The 9,912-nt window shown below is 40.0% G+C and overlaps 1 non-coding gene across 1 annotated transcript; it reads right to left on the reverse strand.

Moving 5' to 3' along the window:
• Positions 1-420: 420 nt before the first annotated feature.
• LOC115029272 (U7 small nuclear RNA) lies at positions 421-483 on the reverse strand. Its single transcript, XR_003834850.1, has one exon. It is a non-coding gene; the product is annotated as a U7 small nuclear RNA (small nuclear RNA).
• Positions 484-9,912: the final 9,429 nt, after the last annotated feature.

Raw genomic sequence — 9,912 nt, forward strand, 5'->3', positions numbered from 1 at the left:
TATATATTTATTATAGAGTATAGAGAAATCCAACTGGAACTGACTTGGATCTTCCTCATTGGTCACTAACTTTCACAATGTTAGAAGATGCTATAATGCCAATCTTCCAGGCAAGGTGTACTTTCTGGTGAAATAATGTAATGATTGTTAGGGTACCAAGTTCCAGCCTCAGATTTGTTGGGGATTCTGAAGAAGGGGTGTGTAGGAACATTGAAAAATGACTCTCAAGTCAATTGTGAGTATGAGCTGATGGCCTTGTATTCTGCTTGAGACGGCAACCCAGAAAGCTCTCTGTGGATAGCACTTAGCTCTGTAGTTTGCTTGAGACAGCTCTCTCTTGCTAGGAAAATTCTGTAAGTTCTCTGGATATAGCTCATGGCTTTTCTGACCAAAGTCAGAATAGCTGCTAGAAAAAAATTCTTGAGTTTTCTGATCAAAGTCAGTAATCTTGCTAGAAAAATTCTAAAAGAGCTGTGTTCATTCTCCAAGCAGTTCTCTCTGGGTAGCTCTCTTTTGCAAACCAAAGTCTAGTCTTTTATTTACATAATTTAATCATTTACATAGGGTTGCTTTTGATTATCCCACGAGTCAGCATTTTATGACTTTAGCCCCTTGATTCTTACAAAAAGACAACAAGTACACTTTTTTTTTTTAAACCATTGAATTTTCTGACTTTGTAAGCACAGACAATAAGCTAGCTGAGCAGAATTTTGCTCTGAGATTATCATCCCCACTACACCCAGACATAAATTTACTCTGTCCCAGGCTGACCTTGAACTCAGGACCCTGCTTGCCTTTGTAAGCACAAATTTAGCTGAGTGGGATTTTTGCCCTGCAGTCACCACTCCTGAAATCTCTTCATCTCCTTCCTTAATATCTTTCTGACAAGCTGGTTCATAGAGCACCGACCTTTGTTTCTTTAGGTCTGTGAAGCCTCTCATATAATTCATACTGCAATCTTATATTTTGCATAGTTGAGAAATTATACATTGTTAAACTCATGTTTTCAGAGTTCTTTCCCACAGCCTTAAGACCTATCCTGAAGGTCTTAGTGTTTACCATTTTGCTAGGGTGGGGTAGATGAAGGTGGGAGCAGAACATCTACTACTGTTGTTTTGCTACATGTTCATGTTGTCCAAATATCTTCTAAATATTTGTTTATATTCCAGGATTAGTGCTAATTTCAACCTGGACAGGAACTTTTTTTTCCCCAATGGATAATGGTTAACACAGAGACTCACAACTAGTTCAAATGCAGGGAATAAGTGAATATTGAACACTTTACCATAAATGGGGTATCTATAGCTGCATTCTCCAAGCTTCAGAGAATATTGCTGAAGAGGAAACTAGAAGAATGTAGGAGCCAGAGGATGAGGATAAGTACTGTGCAATGTTGTCATCTCAACAGGACTTGTTCTGGTGGATGGATCCATACTCATGAATATGTGGGCAGCACTTCTTGGTTTTAGTGGGTGTTGTGGGGTAACCACCAGAGAGGAACACTTGGACAAAGGTTAAAGTAAATAGAAACCGTTTATTAGCAGGCCAGTGACTATACTAGGTCTTCAGGACCCAACTGCACAACGAGACTTTCTCAGGATGAACTTCTAAGCACAAAACCACATGCTGGGTTAACACACATCAGTTACCAAGAATAGTAGCCAGAAGCAGAATTACAGAAGTCAAAAAAGCAGGATTAGTATGTTTATAGAATTTCCCAGAACTATGGACTTTGATGAATGAGGTTTTTGTTCTCATTTTGGCAGGTGTTTCTGCCTACATCTCAGTCCCAAGGTTTGAATGGTACTTTCATCAAGGTGTCAGTTGTGTTACGGTCTACAGACCTACTGGTGTCTGAGGGTTTGCTACATTCCCCACTGGTTCTACTGGTGTGAGTCAAATGGTAGTTTCATCTGGAGTCAAGGGGTTATATTATCTCCTTAGTACCAGTAATTTAACAGAATTTAGTATCTGTTTTACATAGCTAAGTGGATAGTTAACCAAGCAGGGTCCTATAGTGAGAGCTACCAGCAAATGGATTAATGGCTGTAAGTCGAGTAGTTAACCAGGCAGACTAGGAGAACAAAAGATTGGTACCAGTTGTTAGATAATTGACATCTCCTTTTTCTTTTCTGAAGGTAATTTTTGACTATGGATAAACTTTCTTTAATTATCTCTGAATTCTTGGCATTGCAGCAACAAATTTCTCCCAGTGTCATACAAAAGCCTTCTTGTTTCATAAAGAGGAGATGCAAATCTCTTTGATTCTGCAGAGCAACATCAGCTAAGGAATCTAACTGGGCTTCCAGGCAGGAAGAAGAGTTTTCCTGATGGCCTATATCTATGTCTACTAGAATATTGAGTTCCTTAAAGTTGTTATCCTCATAGCTAGGGCTAAAGTTCCAACTACAGAAGAGCCTGCTATGCCTGCCCCACCAATAGGGAATAAGAATGTGGACTGTTTGTAGTGTATGGGGAAGCCTAGAATCTAGATTTAGGCAGACCTTGCTTTCTACTCCATTATGGATGAACATCTGTAGTATAACATATACAATGATGAAAAGGAATAGGATTTCTTCCAGGACAAACAATTAAGAAGATGTATACTTGGTTAAGCTGTTAGTGCAAGCAAGCTAGATAGACTCTGGGGCCAGGAAATACACTTAATTGCCTTTCCTGGAATTAACCTGCTTAGCAATGGCTGCAGTAATCTGCATAGGGGAACTATCAAGGAGGGTATCTTGATGATATCAAACAGGCAACCTTCTCGTGAAATATCCCTAGGGTGAGCTTACATCGTCCCATTTACAGCTGTTAGGATTAAAGTGGAACTTTTTGTTTTGTTGGTTCCAATCCCAACATAGTATGGGGGCTTGTGGTCTGGGCACAGCCAACAGTTCTGACCTATGTCAGGTTGAGAATGGTTAAAGAACTGTTAAACTATTTCTAGCATCCCAAACACTAAGTCTGGCTTTTGTTGGGCCTTTATCTTTGAGGCTACTGAAGGAATTCCAGGGAAATTGGAGTTTGGGGGCTTGCTATCTTTATATATATAGTTGGGTTGCTCCGCAACCCACCCACTCCTGCTTCCTGGCCCTGGGATTCCCCTGTACTGGGGCATATGATCTTCACAAGACCAAGGGCCTCTGTCGATTAGGCCATACTCTGCTACATATGCAACTAGAGACACAACTCAAGGGGGAACTGGTTAGTTCATATTGTTCCTCCTATAGGATTGCAGACACCATTAGCTGCATGGGTACTTTCTCTAGGTCCCTCACTAGGGGCCCTGTGCTCCATCCAATAGATGACTGTGAGCATCCACTTCTGTATTTGCTAGGCACTGGCATAGCCTCACAAGAGAGAACTATATCAGGAAAATCTGTCAGCAAAATCTTTCTGGCACATGCCATAGTGTCTAGGGATGGTGGTTGTATATGGGATGGATCCCCAGGTGGGGCAGTCTCTGGATGGTCCCTCCTTCTGACTCAGCTCCAAACTTTGTCTCTGCAACTCCATCCCAAGAAGGAGTGAAGTATCCATACTTTGGTCTTCCTGTCTTGCAAATTGTATCTTGGATATGCCAAGTTTCTGGGCTAACATCTGCTTATCAGTGAGTGCATATCATGTGTGCTCTTTTATGATTGGGTTACCTCAATCAGGGTGACAACCTCCAGATGCATCCATTTGCCTAAGAATTTCATGAATTCATTGTTTTTAATAGCTGAGTAGTACTCCATTGTGTTAATGTACCACATTTTCTGTATCCATTCCTTTGTTGAGAGACAGCTGAGTTCTTTCCAGCTTCTGGCTATTATAAATAAGGCTGGTATGAACATAGTGGAGCATGTGTCCTTACTACAATTTGGAACATCTTCTGGGTATATGCCCAGGAGAGGAATTGCTGGATCTTCCGGTAGTACTATGACCAATTTTTCTGAGGAACCACGAGACTGATTTCCAGAGTGATTGTACCAGCTTGCAATCCCACCAGCAATGGAGGAGTGTTCCTCTTTCTCCACATCCTGACCAGCATCTGCTGTCACCTGAATTTTTGATGTTAGCCATTCTGATTGGTGTGAGGTGGAATCTCAGTGTTGTTTTGATTTGCATTTACCAGATGATTAAGGAGTTGAATATTTTTTTCAGGTGCTTCTCAGCCATTCAGTATTCCTCAGTTGAGAATTCTTTGCTTAGCTCTGTACCCCCTTTTTTACAGGGTTATTTGATTTTCTGGAGTCCCTCTTCTTGAGTTCTTTATATATATATTGGATATTAGTCCCCTATCTGATTTAGGATTGGTAAAGATCCTTTCCCAATCTGTTGGTGGCCTTTTTGTCTTATTGACAGTGTCTTTTGCCTTACAGAAGTTTTGCAATTTTATGAGGTCCCATTTGTTGATTCTCGATCATACAGCACAAGCCTTTGCTGTTCAGTTAAGGAATTTCCCCCCTGTGCCCATATCTTCAAGGTTTTCCCCCACTTTCTCCTCTATAAGTTTCAGAGTCTCTGTTTTTTTGTGGAGTTCCTTGGTCCACTTAGACTTGAGCATCGTACAAGGAGAAAAGAATGGATCAATTCCTATTCTTCTACATGATAACTGCCAGTTGTGCCAGCACCATTTTTTGAAAATGCTGTCTTTTTTCCACTGGATGTTTTATCTCCCTTGTCAAAGACCAAGTGACCATAGGTATGTGGGTTCATTTCTGGGTCTTCAATTCTATTTCATTGATCTACCTATCTGTAGTTGTACCAGTACCATGCAGTTTTTGTTTTGTTCTCCCCCCACACCCCTCAATTGCTCTGTAGTAAAGATTGAGGTCAGGCATGGTCATTCCACCAGAGGTTCTTTTATCCTTGAGAAGAGTTTTTGCTATCCTAGGTTTTTTGTTATTCAAGATGAATTTGCAAATTGCCCTTTCTAACTCTGTGAAGAATTGAGTTGGAATTTTGATGGGGATTGCATTGAATTTGTAGATTGCTTTTGGCAAGATGGCCACTTTTACTATATTAATCCTGCCAATCCACGAGCATGGGAGATCTTTCCATATTCTGAGATCTTCTTTAATTTCTTTCTTCAGAGACTTGAACTTCTTATTATACAGATCTTTCACTTCCTTAGTTAGAGTCACACCAAGGTATTTTATGTTACTTGTGACTATTTTGAAGTGTGTTGTTCCCTAATTTCTTTCTCAGCCTGTTTATCCTTTGTGTAGAGAAAGGCCACTGATTTGTTTAAGCTAATTTTATATTCAGCTACTTCATTGAAGCTGCTTATCAGGTTTAGGAGTTCACTGGTGGAATTTTTAGGGTCACTTATATATACTATCATATCATCTGCAAATAGAGATATTTTGACTTCATCCTTTCCAATTTGGATCCCCTTGACTTCCTTTTGTTGTCTAATTGCTCTGGCTAGGACTCTGAGTACTATATTTAATAGGTAGGGAGAAAGTGGGCAGCCTTGTCTAGTCCCTTATTTTCGTAGGATTGCTTCCATCTTCTCTCCATTTAGTTTGATGTTGGCTACTGGTTTGCTGTATATTGCTTTTATTATGTTTAGATATGGGCTTTGAATTCCTGATCTTTCCAAGACTTTTATCATGAATGGGTGTTGGATTTTGTCAAGTGCTTCCTCAGCATCTAATGAGATGATCATGTGGTTTTTGTCTTTGAGTTTGTTTATATAGTGGATTATGTTGACGAATTTATGTATATTAAACCATCCCTGCATCCCTGGAGTGAAGTCTACTTGATCATGATGGATTATTGTCTTGATGTGTTCTTGGATTCAGTTAGTGAGAATTTCATTGAGTATTTTTTTCATCGATATTCATAAGAGAAATTGGTCTGAAATTCTCGTTCTTTATTGGGTCTTTATGTGGTTTAGGTTTCAGAGTAATTGTGGCTTGATAGAATGAATTGGGTGGATTACCTTCTGTTTCTATTTTGTAGAATAGTTCGAGAAGAATTGCAATTAGGTCTTCTTTGAAATCTGATAGAACTCTGCACTAAACCCATCTGGTCCTGGGCTTTTTGGTTTGGAGAATATTAATAACTGCTTCTATTTCTTTAGGGGATATGGGGCTTTGTAGGTCATTAATCTGATCCTGATTTTACTTTGGTAGCTGGTATCTGTCTAGAAATTTGTCCATTTCATTCAGGTTTTCTAGTTTTGTTGAGTATACCCTTTTGTAGTAGCACCTGATGATGCTTTGGATTTCTTCATGTTCTGTTGTTATGTCTCTGTTTTCATTTCTGATTTTGTTAATTAGGATACTATCCCTGTGCCCTCTAGTGAATCTGGCTAATGGTTTTTCTATCTTGTTGATTTTCTCAAAGAACCAGCTCCTTGTTTGGTTGATTCTGTGAATAGTTCTTCTTGTTTCCACTTGGTTGATTTCAGCCCTGAGTATGATTATTTCCTGCCATCTACTCCTCTTGTGTGAATTTGCTTCCTTTTGTTCTAGGTGTGCTGTCAATCTGCTAGTGTCTGCTCTCTTTAGTTTCTTTTTGGAGGCACTCAGAGCTGTGTTTTCCTCTTAGGAATGCTGTCATTGTGTCCCATAAGTTTGGGTATGTTGTGGCTTCATTTTCATTAAACTCTAAAAAGTCTTTAATTTCTTTTTCTATTTCTTCTTTGACTTTGGTGTCATTGAGTAGAGTGTTGTTCAGCTTCCATGTGAATGTTGGCTTTCTATTATTTATGTTATTATTGAAGATCAGCATTAGTCAGTGGTGACCTGATAGGATGAATGGGATAATTTCAATATTTTTTGTATATGTTGAGGCCTGTTTTGTGGCCAATTATATGGTCAATTTTGGAGAAGGTGCCATGAGGTGCTGAGAAGAAGGTATATCCTTTTGTTTTAGGATAAAATGTTCTGTAGATATCTGTTAAATCCATTTTTTCCATAACTTATGTTAGTTTCAATGTGTCTCTGTTTAGGTTCTGTTTCCAGGATCTCTCCATTGATTATAGTGGAGTGTTGACTTCTCCCACTATTATTGTGTGAGATGCAATGTGTGCTTTACTATAGTTTCTTTAATGAATGTGGCTGCCCTTGTATTTAGAGCATAGATATTCAGAATTGGGAGTTCATCTTGGAAGATTTTACCTTTGATGAGTATGAAGTGCCCCTCCTTGTCTTTTTTGATAACTTTTGGTTGGAAGTCGATTTTATACAATATTAGAATAGCTACTCTAGCTTTTTTCTTTGGACCGTTTGCTTAGAAAATGGTTTTCCAGCCTTTTTATCTGATGTAGTGTCTGTCTTTTTCCCTGAGGCAGTTTTCTTGTATGCAGCAAAAGTTTGGTCCTGTATATGTAGCCAGTCTGCTAGTCTATGTTTTTCATTTGGCATCTGAGTCCATTGATATTAAGAGATATTGAGGAAAATAATTGTTGCTTCCTGCTATTTTTTTTTTTTTTTGTTAGAGTTGGGATTCTGTTCTTGTGGTTGCCTTCTTTTAGGTTTGTTGAAGGATTACTCTCTTGCTTTTTCTAGGGTGTCATTTCTGTCCTTGTGTTGGTGTTGTTCCTTTATTATCCTTTGAAGGGCTGGATTCGTGGAAAGATATTGTGTGAATTTGCTTTTGTCATGGAATACTTTGGTTTCACCATAGGGTAATGGAGAGTTTTGCTGGGTATAGTAGCCTGGGCTGGCATTTGTATTTTCTTAGGGTGTGTATAACATCTGTCCAGGATCTTCTGGCTTTCATAGTCTCTACTGAGAAGTCTGGTGTAATTCTAATAGGTCTGCCTTTATATGTTACCTGACTTTTTTTTCCCTTACTGCTTTTAATATTCTATCTTTATTCAGTTAACTTGTTGTTCTGATTATTATGTGTCTGGAGGAATTTCTTTTCTGGTCCAGTCTATTTGGAGTTCTGTAGGCTTCTTGTATGTTCATGGGCATCTCTTTCTTTTGGTTTGGGAAGTATTCTTCTATAATTTTGTTGAAGCTATTTACTGGCCCTTTACGTTGACAATCTTCATTCTCATCTATACCTATTATCCCGAGGTTTGTTCTTCTTATTGTGTCCTGGATTTCCTGGATGTGTTGGTTTAGGATCTTTTTGCTTTTTACATTTTCTTTGATTGTTGTGTCCATGTTCTCTATAGAATCTTCTGCACCTGAGATTTTTCTCTTCCAACTCTTGTATTCTGTTGCTGATGCTCGCATCTATGGTTCCTTATTTCTTTCCTAGGGTTTCTATCTCCAGAGTTTTCTCCCTTTGGGTTTTTTTCACTGTTTCTACTTCCATTTTTATATTTTGGATGGTTTTGTTCAATTGCATTACCTGTTTGGTTGTGTTTTCCTGTAATTATTTAAGGGATTTTTGTGTTTTCCCCTTTAAGGGTGTCTACCTGTTTAGCAATATTTTCCTGTAATTTTTTAAGGGCATCTACCTGTTTAGCAGTGTTCTTCTGAATTTCTTTAAGTGAGTTATTAATGCCCTTCTTAAAATCCTCTACCAGCATCATGAGATATGATTTTAATTCTGAATCTTGCTTTTTGGGTGTGCTGGGGTATCCTCGACTCACTGTGGTGGGCATACTGGGTTCTGATGATGTCGAGTCTTCTTGATTTCTTTTAGTAAGATTCTTAAGTTTGCCTTTCACCATCTGGTTATCTCTGGTTTTAGATGTTCTAGCTATGTCTGTCTGGAGCTTGTTCCTCCTGTGATTTTTTACCCTCTGTTAATCTCTCCTGGGAGTCCAACTCTCACCTGAGTCCCAGTGATCAGAGCACTCTCTGCAGGGCAAGCTCTCTTCTTGCACGGAACGTGCACCGAAGTCTGGATCTCAGATCCACCTCCTGAGTTCTGGGGTCAGAGCCTTCCTTGTAGGCTGACTCTCTTCTGGCAGGGAAGGTGCCCAGGGTTCTGGGTCTCAGCTCTGTCTCTTGGCTGAGGATTAAGGTGTGAAGGGACCCTGTCCAAGAAGCTCTGTGTTTTTCTGCTCCCCACGTGCTCTCCTGCTTAGACTGGTATCAGTGATCCCAATATCCTTGGTGTGCTAGGTCCTGCCAAGTTCACGCCCAAGATAGCTAGGGGCTGGTGCCGACCAGAACGAACCACAGCCACTGGTCTGGCAGGTTTCCTTTGTCCCTGTTCCTGCTAGCATAGGACCCTCTGGGTTTTTTGGGACAGATGCTGAGTTCCACTCACCAGTGATCTCAAGATCCTGGGTGTGCTAGGGTGCCTGCAGTGTGGAGAGTCCTCTGGGGACCTTAGGACCCTCCACCGGCGGGCTGGCTATCTTAGGATGCTCATATTTTGGAGGTACCAAGATGTGTTGGTTTGGGATGATGATGGACCTAGAATATTATATGTACAGGTTTCTTTTGTATTGTAAATTTGCTGACTGGGTATGGACCATTCAAATATAACCTGACTTCTGAGACCTACCAGTGTCTCAATAATGACCTTTGGCTTCCAGCCAGGTTCTAACCTTTAAGGATATGGGATTGCATTGCCTGTAAAGATAGGTAGGTGATGGTGATTTCCTCTCTAGGACCATGAAAGGACCAGTCTCCCCCAGGAGGACATGGTTTCACAACCCCATCAAACATAATATTCAGCTGGCTTTTGGGACTTTGAGGGCTATAAGCTATCAGCATAGTACTGCATAGATTGGGTAGAATGCTAGGTCCATTGCCTGAGGGGTGTGCTCCTCCACAGGAGCAATTGAGTGATCTCCCAGTAACCTCTGGATACAGTGTTTTAAATAAATCTACCTGGGAGTTAGGTTGGGTCTCTGTGGATAGATTGCTATTAGCTCCCTAATTCCAGTCTTTCTTAATTTCCATAGTCAAAGTTCAGACTTATGGGGGTTTGAGACTATCTCATGAAGAGACAAAAAAGACAAAGTGGGGTGAGCCATAACTGTTTTATCTTGAAAGGCTG

This window comes from Mus caroli, unplaced genomic scaffold, assembly GCF_978045245.1.
Source record: "Mus caroli unplaced genomic scaffold, Mus_caroli_1 scaffold_12, whole genome shotgun sequence".
Lineage (NCBI taxonomy): Eukaryota > Metazoa > Chordata > Mammalia > Rodentia > Muridae > Mus > Mus caroli.